The sequence below is a fragment of the Arabidopsis lyrata genome, assembly GCF_000004255.2.
Source record: "Arabidopsis lyrata subsp. lyrata unplaced genomic scaffold ARALYscaffold_5, whole genome shotgun sequence".
NCBI classification, from domain to species: domain Eukaryota; kingdom Viridiplantae; phylum Streptophyta; class Magnoliopsida; order Brassicales; family Brassicaceae; genus Arabidopsis; species Arabidopsis lyrata.
In genome coordinates this window covers 6,232,597-6,242,753 of record NW_003302551.1, presented here as the reverse complement: position 1 = coordinate 6,242,753, position 10,157 = coordinate 6,232,597, and positions in this window count along the sequence as shown.

Here is a 10,157-nt window from a genome sequence, read left to right as displayed (position 1 = left end):
TATTTAGTTAAGTGTATATGTTACAATGAAATAGGTGAAGTGTTTTATGTGGACATTATAATATAACAATTTGTATAAATCCTTTCCGAATTTTAGATGGAAAATTACTTTTTATAGACGATTAATGACGCGTAAATTTTTAAAAATGCGGTACAAATAAATAGTTAATTTGTGTTAATGAGTGAGGAGCATAATGAATTTCTCTTGAACGATATCAAACCCGATTACATGTATCATGTATGGGTTGGATTTACCTTCAACCAGACGGCAGAAAAATCAAAGATGCATCATAGAAATTTAACTCAACTTCTCCAAAATCATAACCATTTTGTGAAGAGATAAAACCAAAATAATTTTGTCTTAATTAAAACCTTATTTCAGATTTTGACTTCTAATTCACACTAGTCTTTTTGAATCCAAATGAATAATCTCAAATAACAAAAAAAAAAAAAAAACATTACTCAACAAGAAAATCAATTCCCATTTGTAGAATTAACATTCAGAGTTAAATACTTTAGCAGCTATATGAATCCACAGCCTCCAAATCACAAACAATAACACCAAACACGTAATGGATTATTTGAAGAGGTAAATAAAGGAGTACTAGTTCTGTTAGAATTTCATCCTCTGCCTAATCTTGCACAAGAGAGCAGGGAAGAATCTTGAGCTATAGAAGAGGAATAAATATTCGTAGGAAAAAGAGAAGTCAAAGAGAAGAACAAAGTCTCGTGACTTACTTAAGTCACAAGGAAGAAAAAAGCCATTGGGCCATAAGTAACTCAAGCCCAACTATAAATGGGTTTCGTTGATTTAGTTTTATGTTAAGTAGAATGAGAATCATGGTTATGGTTTTATACAAAAGGTGAAAGAGACTATTTATGTAATGATTTATGTAAGCATTTTCCCTATATCTATTTATGTAATGAGATTAATGAATGAAAAGAGTGTAAATATATTCTCCTTCTACAAACCAACAAGTTCTTGTCACCAAAATTCGTAAATTGTTTATAAACCAAATACAAAGTAGTATTCAGTTCTAGTAAAACATTTGCAAACCCATATATCAGTAACATTTAGAAATTTTTTTAGCTACATACCATTTTTAAAAGTATTGGAAAACATCAGAAGACTTTTGCTTATTTGCAGGTGAAGAAAGAGAAATCGAGTTAGCAACAAATTGTGGACGAAAATTCCCTCCAAAGAAATTTTCCTTTCGAGAAATTCGTAGGGGACATATGCATCAGGGTATCTTTGATGTGGGCCATCACATATTAAATGCGCCTAATGCGGGAATCAATGGTATGTGCTGCTACAAAATTACGTGTCGTGATATCTTATTTTTTAATATCAGATACACGAAATAGCCGGTGGGACCTAGAGACATCTATCGAGGTTCGCGTTTTGCTCCACCCCAAGTCTATAATTCCAAGCATTTAATAAAAATGCTATAATGACTAGCTACGAAAATATTACCACGATATCTTTCATCCTCTCTTCTGCTATGAAATTCCTTGTCATGATATCTAATTTCTTATCACGATAACTTAGACACACTATAGCACAAAAGCGCCACGAGTGGGACCTGCTATATCCATCGAGCTCCGCACGTTGCTCTACCCAAATGTTACAGTGTCGAACAGTGCCGAGCAATTAATGATATAAAATGATGACACTTTGCTATGCAAGTGATTATCTCGATATCTTCCGATATACACAACTTTAGCATTGACATTCTATATATAGAAGTTAACCCACCGCCATTACCATATCGCACCAAACCACAAAAAACTCACTTCTCTTCTTCATTTACTCTTCTGTTTGGCCCATAAAAAAAATAAGTTCTTCATTTACTCTGTTGTTTGGTAAGATACTCTTCATTTACCCTTTTCTGTCTGATTACTCATTTATTGCTATCCATGACGGTTGAAGGGGGTTTGGTTTTGGTGTCACGACTAAGCTAATAAGTAAATAATAAAGCGAGTAAATCTTTAAGTAAATAATAAAGCGAGTAACTCTTAAAGTAAATAAGATGAGACAAAAGTTGGGCATTCAAGGGATCGCAGGGGGGATAAATGATCTTTCTAACTAAGGTAAACTAAGATTAGGTTTGTTTACGTCCAAGTCTCGGACATACAAAACACTAATGATCGGCTAACCCTAGGTTATAAGATAAGTCGGCTAAAATCCCTATACTACGTTACTTACCTCACGTAGCAACGACGCATAGATCAAAGCAATAAGATCGAGTTCTATTATAGTCCATAAATCTCTATAACTAAGTGGTGTGTGTTTGTTATAACATGATACACATTTGTAAGCTAGGTTCGAGTGTATAAAGTAACCTTGTGGGAAACGTAAACACTTGGGATCAGAGTTCGGTCATGAATCTAACTGCATGCATCAAGAGAAAGCTTAACTAGAAAGAATACAGTGTAAATGATTAAACAAAATCCTAAGTATCACCACCTAAATGATCGATCATGTCCCCCTTTTGACTAGCCCTTTAAACCTAACTAGAAAACTACTATAGCATGGGTAAAGAACTCATCAAATCAAGGTTTGAGAAACTCATAAGAATAAGATGAATAAGAACCGAAATGGGTTTAGAGATTACTTCTTTAATCGACAAATACAAGAGGTAAGACTTCACCCTTATAGATCTTAAAACAAACAAGAGAAAAGAGAGATTTGGTTTCTTCAAAGCTTCAGATCGAGAGAGATGGCTGCGGCTCCAAGAAAGGTGCTTCCTTGTTAGACTTCAAAGGCACACATCGAGGTCTCTCTCTCTCTCTCTCTCTCTCTCTCTCTCTCTCTCTCTCTCTCTCTCTCTCTCTCTCTCTCTCCCTCTCTCTCTCGAGAACACCCTCTTCTAGGGTTTACAACAAGTATTTATAGGTTTTTGGGAAGTCGGTAGTCGGTTCAGGGTTTTTCGGGAAAAAATACGTAGTTTCATTAAGTGCATGGACGAGGCTTTAGAACAGGTACGGGCTTGTGACCAAGGTCATGAGAAGGCTCCAGCCCGGTCACTAGGGCTTTGACCGGTCCCAACATGGACTTCACCACCGGTCACACTCCTTACGACCGGTCTTGGACATGGCTTCACTCCAATGGGCACTTAAAAACGATCACTTCTCGTATGAGTCTAATTCCTGTTTGCCGCGAATTATGACTCTTCTAGCTTTCCATAGAGTCCAAGAAATCTCAATTTGGTGAACGGAAAGGTCTCCAACGGATGCAAAACCTTCGTAGCTTTGAATCTATCACATTTTGTTCGTCTTTTGATCCTTTTTGCTTTGAAACTCATAAAACCTTCTTGACTCTTGAAATACTTGAAAACCATCTCTTTGGCTTTGAAACAACTCCAAATGCTTCCTAAAACATAAGAAAACAATACCTAATATAGGTAAAATACGATGTTATCAACTCTCCCAGACTTAGACTTTGTTTTTCCTCAAGAAAACAAGAAAGTAAATCCACTGGAGAGGTTTGAAAGTAAATCCAGACTTAGACCGTGCCTTGAACTATAATCTGCAGACCACATTAAACAAAACTTGTGTTAGAACATCCGCACTATCGTCCTACACCTTTTTCGTCCTTGTCCATTCGTTTCGAACCTACAAAACTACGAATTCACGTCAATTAACTCTTTACATTCATTAAGTGTTTGATGTGGGCTTTCTCATCTCAGGATATGATTTAGGGTAGACGGCGCTTGGTAAAGAAAGGGCTTTTGGTGAACGGAAAGGTCTCCAACGGATGCAAAACCTTCGTAGCTTCGAATCTATCACATTTTGTTCGTCTTTTGATCCTTTTTGCTTTGAAACTCATAAAACCTTCTTGACTCTTGAAATACTTGAAAACCATCTCTTTGGCTTTGAAACAACTCCAAATGCTTCCTAAAACATAAGAAAACAATACCTAATATAGGTAAAATACGATGTTATCAACTCTCCCAGACTTAGACTTTGTTTTTCCTCAAGAAAACAAGAAAGTAAATCCACTGGAGAGGTTTGAAAGTAAATCCAGACTTAGACCGTGCCTTGAACTATAATCTGCAGACCACATTAAACAAAACTTGTGTTAGAACATCCGCACTATCGTCCTACACCTTTTTCGTCCTTGTCCATTCGTTTCGAACCTACAAAACTACGAATTCACGTCAATTAACTCTTTACATTCATTAAGTGTTTGATGTGGGCTTTCTCATCTCAGGATATGATTTAGGGTAGACGGCGCTTGGTAAAGAAAGGGCTTTTGGTGTTTAGGTGGTGGTGTTTAGGTGGTGGTGTTTGAGGTGTTTAGGGTTATTGTATGATGCGGAAGGTGCATGATATTATGCAAAACCGCAAGAGAGAATGGACCCGTTGATGTCCACAGTTTCCAACCACTCCTTCGTGTATTCTTTCTTTCTTTGACCTTCGCCTCTCGTAGGATCTCCCCCAGACTTAGATTCGTCTGTGCTTTAAAGCTTAGAACAAGGGCTATCAACGTCTTTCCTCCAACTATCTTATAACTGATCCTTGGTTCTACCTTGAGATTTTTCCCATGTCACTAGACTGACATGATCGTATCCGATTCCTTTCCTTTTTTTTTTTCTCTTTTTAATTTCTTTATTTTCTTTTCTCTTCTTTTTATTTTTATTTTTATTTTGTAAGGAGAAACAGAACTCTCAATCATCAAGTCTAATAAAAATGGATTAGTACCTTTTATTGCGAGTCCCAAAGGTAGAATGACCTTGAAATTGTACTTCATCGCGTTTTCCCGAGACTTCGTCTTCTATGGTTAGAAAACTGCATTGTTCCTTTATCTCCGACGTTTTTGCACATGACTGCATATAAGAAAGTAAAAACGACAGCATAGGGTTTGAAAAGAAGGTAAGGGTTAAGGATGTGGAACCACTAAAAGTAAATGGCCATTCAGGACCAACATAGAGTGGTAAAATGAATAAAGAGTCCTAAATGTTGGTGCTCATTTCCCTGATCTAACACCTTTTGAGAAAGAATTTAAGTTCATGTTAATCCTCCATTAATATAAGATAGAGTTGACTTCCGATCCAACAGAAATCTCTGCGAGTTGAAACTTTAGGGGAACAGTCCGGATGTAGTATTCAAACTTGTCCATTCCTTGCAAATCTTCATGTGTTCCTAAGAAAACAATTCTCAACACATAATAGTCAAAAATCATCATATAACATGGTCATAGTTTCCTCCTAGTTTGACTAAATAAAACTTTTTACTCGATAAAAACTTTTGGTTTGATAAAACTTATTGATGTAAAAATTAGAAAAAGGTCTCAAGTCAACAAAATAAAGAGTTGCATTAGTGAAGGATTTATCAACCCACCCAGACTTAAATCACGCCGTCCTCGGTGGGGTGGTGGATGGTGGATGGTGGATGGTCAATGGTGACTAACTGTACGATCTTTCCTTATTTGCTAGGTATTGACTTAACTTAGCTTAGTTAAATCGAATTCGATGACGTAAATCTTTATTCGCATCTTACATGAGACAAAAACCTAAAACCATCAGTAGTTTTAACAAAACTAAATAAATAGAAAACATACCTAGGATAGATTTGATCTTGGTTTGATGTCGGTTTTCCCACGGTTAAGATCAATATTGTGGTGACAAATGGTAAGAATGGTTCGCGAGATGGGCTATTTCGGTGTCGGAATGAACGCGTGGAATGGATGGTACGGATCAAATGCGGTTGGCGTGACTGATCTGTGGCAGCTTGGCCGCTCCGCCACAAGGAGTTTAGCCGGGCTGGTTGTGTGAGACGGGACCGGTCTCGGGTCGTGTAACCGGCCGTGAACTGTACGATCTAGTGGTTTAATATCTCAGCCTTCTGGACGTTCTCTAGAATTAGCTCCTGTATGGGCTAGTTTTTTCGATCATTTGCTCTAAAATAAGCATGTTGCTGATGACTTTTGAATCCCATGGCGGTTCTTGAACTTCAGAAATACATGCTTCGGGTATGGTACTGTGAAGGGTGTCTCCGGACATATTCCACTCTAGCTCGTAAGCAGCAATGTTTCTTTCGATCATTGCCTCTAAAATAGGCATATAACTTGCGGATTTCCAGACCCAAGTAGTTTTTTTCAAAGTCAATCGTCAATAGTTAAGTAATGATCGTTTCTCGTACCTTTTTGTCGATGAATTCCAAACTACTCCTATGCAAAAAAAAATTTTCTCGCCCATTCTCTTCAGAATGTCCACTTTCTTCACACATTTCTCATCCCAAGTTAATCTAGCAAAGTTGAAATTGGTGGTACTGTAGGGACCCTCATTAAGGGATAAATGGCCGTGCAAGAATGATTAAGGGGAAATCGAGAAGAACTTAGAAAGAGGACTAAAAGAACCAAGTAAAAATATGAAGAATAAAAAGGGATCAATCGAGCCAAAATCATGTCGGGTCGAGAAATTATGGATGATGATCGACGGAACATGTACCGCGATCAAGAAATGATCGACGAGTCCATGTAGCACGATCGAGGATGAACGACGAGTCCATGTACCATGATCGAGAATGATCGACGAGTCCACTTACCGCGATCAAGAGTGATTGACAAAATATGTACCGCGATCGAGAGTTTTCAACGAAACACGTGCCACGATCGAGAGTGATCGACGAAATATGTACCACGATCGAGAGTGATTGATGGAACATGTATCGTGATCGAGAAGTCCTCATGCATGATCGAGAAATCCTCATGCATGATCGAGAAGTCAATGTACCACGACTGTACCATTGACCGATCGAGCGACCCGCCTGACATTATTGACCATCCGTTGGCCTCGTTGACCGGCTAACTTGGAGCCAAAGTTTTATCCCTTAAAGCCAAAGCATTGAGACTTGGAACCGAATTTTGATTCCCTTGGAGCCAAAGTTTCGTAGCTTGCAGCCCAAGTCATTTTCTTTATAAATATGACCCCTTGTGCTCATTTTCGAGTTTGGCTGGGAGATGGGGGAAGTGATGTTGCGCTGGACGCTATTATGACCGATGAAACTATGCTGGAAGATGCTGTGATCGAGAAAACTGCACCAATACGCTGCTGTGATTGAGAAAACTACGCTAAAGCGATGTTGTGATCGAGAAATCCGTGTCGAGACACTGTATGATCAACAAAATATGGAGAGCTGTCGAGCAGAATCCATGTCTGATCAAGAGATTTGATACGACGGAGAATCCGCTTTTTTCCGGAATCTGCCTATGATCTAGTTTTTTTTTTTTTTTTTAGAAGCTATTTCTAAGGGCTGATTTCTAGGTAAACATTAAGGATCAAGATAAGAGCTATCAAGAGGTGTTGAATCAAGAAGAAAGTGATGTTGAGAAGCTGTGAAATGCCCGAGACCGTTGAAGCAAACCGTAAACCTTCAGCCGAATCTCTGTGAGTTTCGAAGCAGGTGATATGGCACATGATATGTTTGGGTGATTGATTGCTTAGTTGGGTGCAGATAGGTGTGAAGTGCATGGTAAATACTTGATTTATCTTTAATTGATTAACTTGAAACTCTATGCAAGGTTGGTTGAATTGTGGTACTGAATCATGAACGTGGTCATTTTGATCCGTTCACATATGATTTCATATATGTTTGTTGTGTGTTAAATACATATGATTCTATGTGTTATATCTGTGGAAGTCGAAACTTACACAATCGAGATTTGTCTAGGGTTTTAATTTAGGGATACGATTTGCGAGAATTCTCAAAGAACGACAGAATCAATTGATACCAAAGATGGTGTTCTTGATATTATTAAGAAAAAGATGACTTTGATCGTACAAGAGTTTGATCGTAAAAGAAAAAGATGTTTATGCTGTGAGAGCTTTGCGTAGTGTCTATTCTAGAGCGATATTGCCTCCCTCTCTGTGAGAGCCTTGAGCCTCTTTATATAGGGGTGGTAAACCGCCTCTCCAGCGATATTCTCGGAAGATTTCCATTTATCTTGAAGTCGGCTGGAATATCGCGGATTAGGATAATTTCCTTATTCTTTGGAATCTTTGGGAGATTTCCTGATTTGAGTCGATCCTTCTAGATTCTCTCTTATCATTTCCGGGTATATCGGAAATGATGTCTTGCTTAGAAATGATACTTTTGAAGGCGAATATTTACTAAGTACTTGCCTCGGGTGCCTTGATGATTTCGGCTCGGGCAGCGTGGACGATGTCATGACGCTCGACCCGAGCTGAGGAGACTTTGAGAAGATTGGGCTCGGATACTCTCGTCGACTGAGCTCGGGTAATTGAGGGGAGGCGGCTCGGGCGATTTGTGAAGTTGGCTCGGACGAAGGGAGAAACCAGCTCGGATATGATGGCGTAGTCCTTTTGCCTCGGGCAATTCTGCGAAGTCGGCTCGGGGTGAAAGGAAAACTCTTTGCGTAGTCCCGAGCTATCACGGCAAACGTCCCCGAGCCGGTATAGGATGACCCGAGCCGTATCAATCGGCATTCTCCGAGCTAGTTCAGTGACTGATCCCGAGCTGTTTTGGCAGTTCCCCGAGCCGGTTTGGTGATACGTCCCGAGGTGTTATGTCTTAGCTCGGACTTAATGCGGGTGGAATCCGACCCCAACAATATCTGACCATATTATTCATTGTATTTAAGTGTTTGCATTCTTAGTATGCAATATTCGTGACTTAATGTCTGATTCCCTTTTACATATTAAGTTAGGGATATGTCTGCCCTTCCTCAATGGTGGTTCGTGTTAGTAAGTCTTGATCCTTAGTTGGTCCCTTACATACTTGACATAAGACTCGAGACCTAGGCCAGGTAATTCATGACGATGCATGTGTGGTTTTTCTTATTGGTTTCCTCTGTGGATTCAATAAAATTAGCGGTGGAATATTAGAAGGCATCATATTAGGGCCCTAGGAGTTGGAGTCTTGATACACAGACAAGTTTCGTGTAAGCATGCATCATTGATGATTGCTTTTTGTTTGCTTTCGTGTGCATTTTCTGATATACTTGTATATCGTTTATGCTTGTTGTTGATGTTGGGATGAGTTAAGCTAATGACTGTTGCAGGGAATCCATTTGTTTTGCAGAAAAACCTTAGGAGGAACCAATAGAGGGATGCTCGGAACATAGGAAAGCCAGTGTAGAGTTGTTGCTTTTGTAAAACTTAGTGAATTTCTTTTATTGATTCGATTTGAGCATGTAGGCTCAAGGGCCCATTGGTTATGATATGTTTTGGGTACTTGTTCTACGAAAATTTTATATGATACAAAAAGAGTATTTTCTTAGAAAGTGTGTGTTTCTTTTGATATTAGTCTTCTCTCGACTAACACAACTCATGGCCACAGTAAGGGTTGAAAGGCCTAAACCGTGTTTGTGAGATGTGGTTCACGTGGAAGGTTCAACTAAGGTTGTAAATTCATTTGGAACTTCTGTTGGATCGTCTATGTGAGCTATCTACGTGACGTCCCCGGGTCGTTCGTGGCTTGTCCGGTCATAGAGCGGTTTGGGGGCGTTACAAGCATGGTATCAGAGCATGGTTCATGATGCTCATGGGACACACATTTTTCAAAGATTTTATCGAGTAAATTGAGTCACAAAAGCAATTAGGTAAACCGGTATGTCCTGTGCTAGTGAGGAATGGGTTAGGTATTACTCTTGTTGTTGTTGAAGTTGGTGCGTTGAATTTGGATCAAGAATAAATGGTCGTGGTAGACCGCAATCAAGATTGTCAAGTGTTGAAATATATGGCTGAGGTCAGTAACGGGGGCTTGTAACTCAAGTGAGGGCAAGTTTGGGGGGGGGGGGGGGGGGGAAAAAAACCAAAAAATTTTTTCCATAAAACAAAAAAATTTTAAGGGAAATTTTCCCCATTTTTGGGAAAAAAAAAATCCAAGTTGGGGAAAAACAAAAAGGGGGAAATATTAAAAAAATTTTTTCGGAGGAAAATCCCTAATGGGAAAAGAATCCCAATCCTGGGAAAAAGGCGAAAAAGAGTTTTTTGTCCGAGGGAAACAAAACCAAGGGTTTTATCCAACTATGGAAAAATGGGGATGGTAATCCTGGGTCAAAAGAGGGGGGGTTTTCACTTTCTTCCAAAAGAAAAAAAATTTTTAGGGAAATCCTTACGGGGAAAAGGGGACAATTTCCCCCGGCAATTGAAGGGGGGAAAAATTTTCCAAAATTTTTTGGAACCTTTTTTT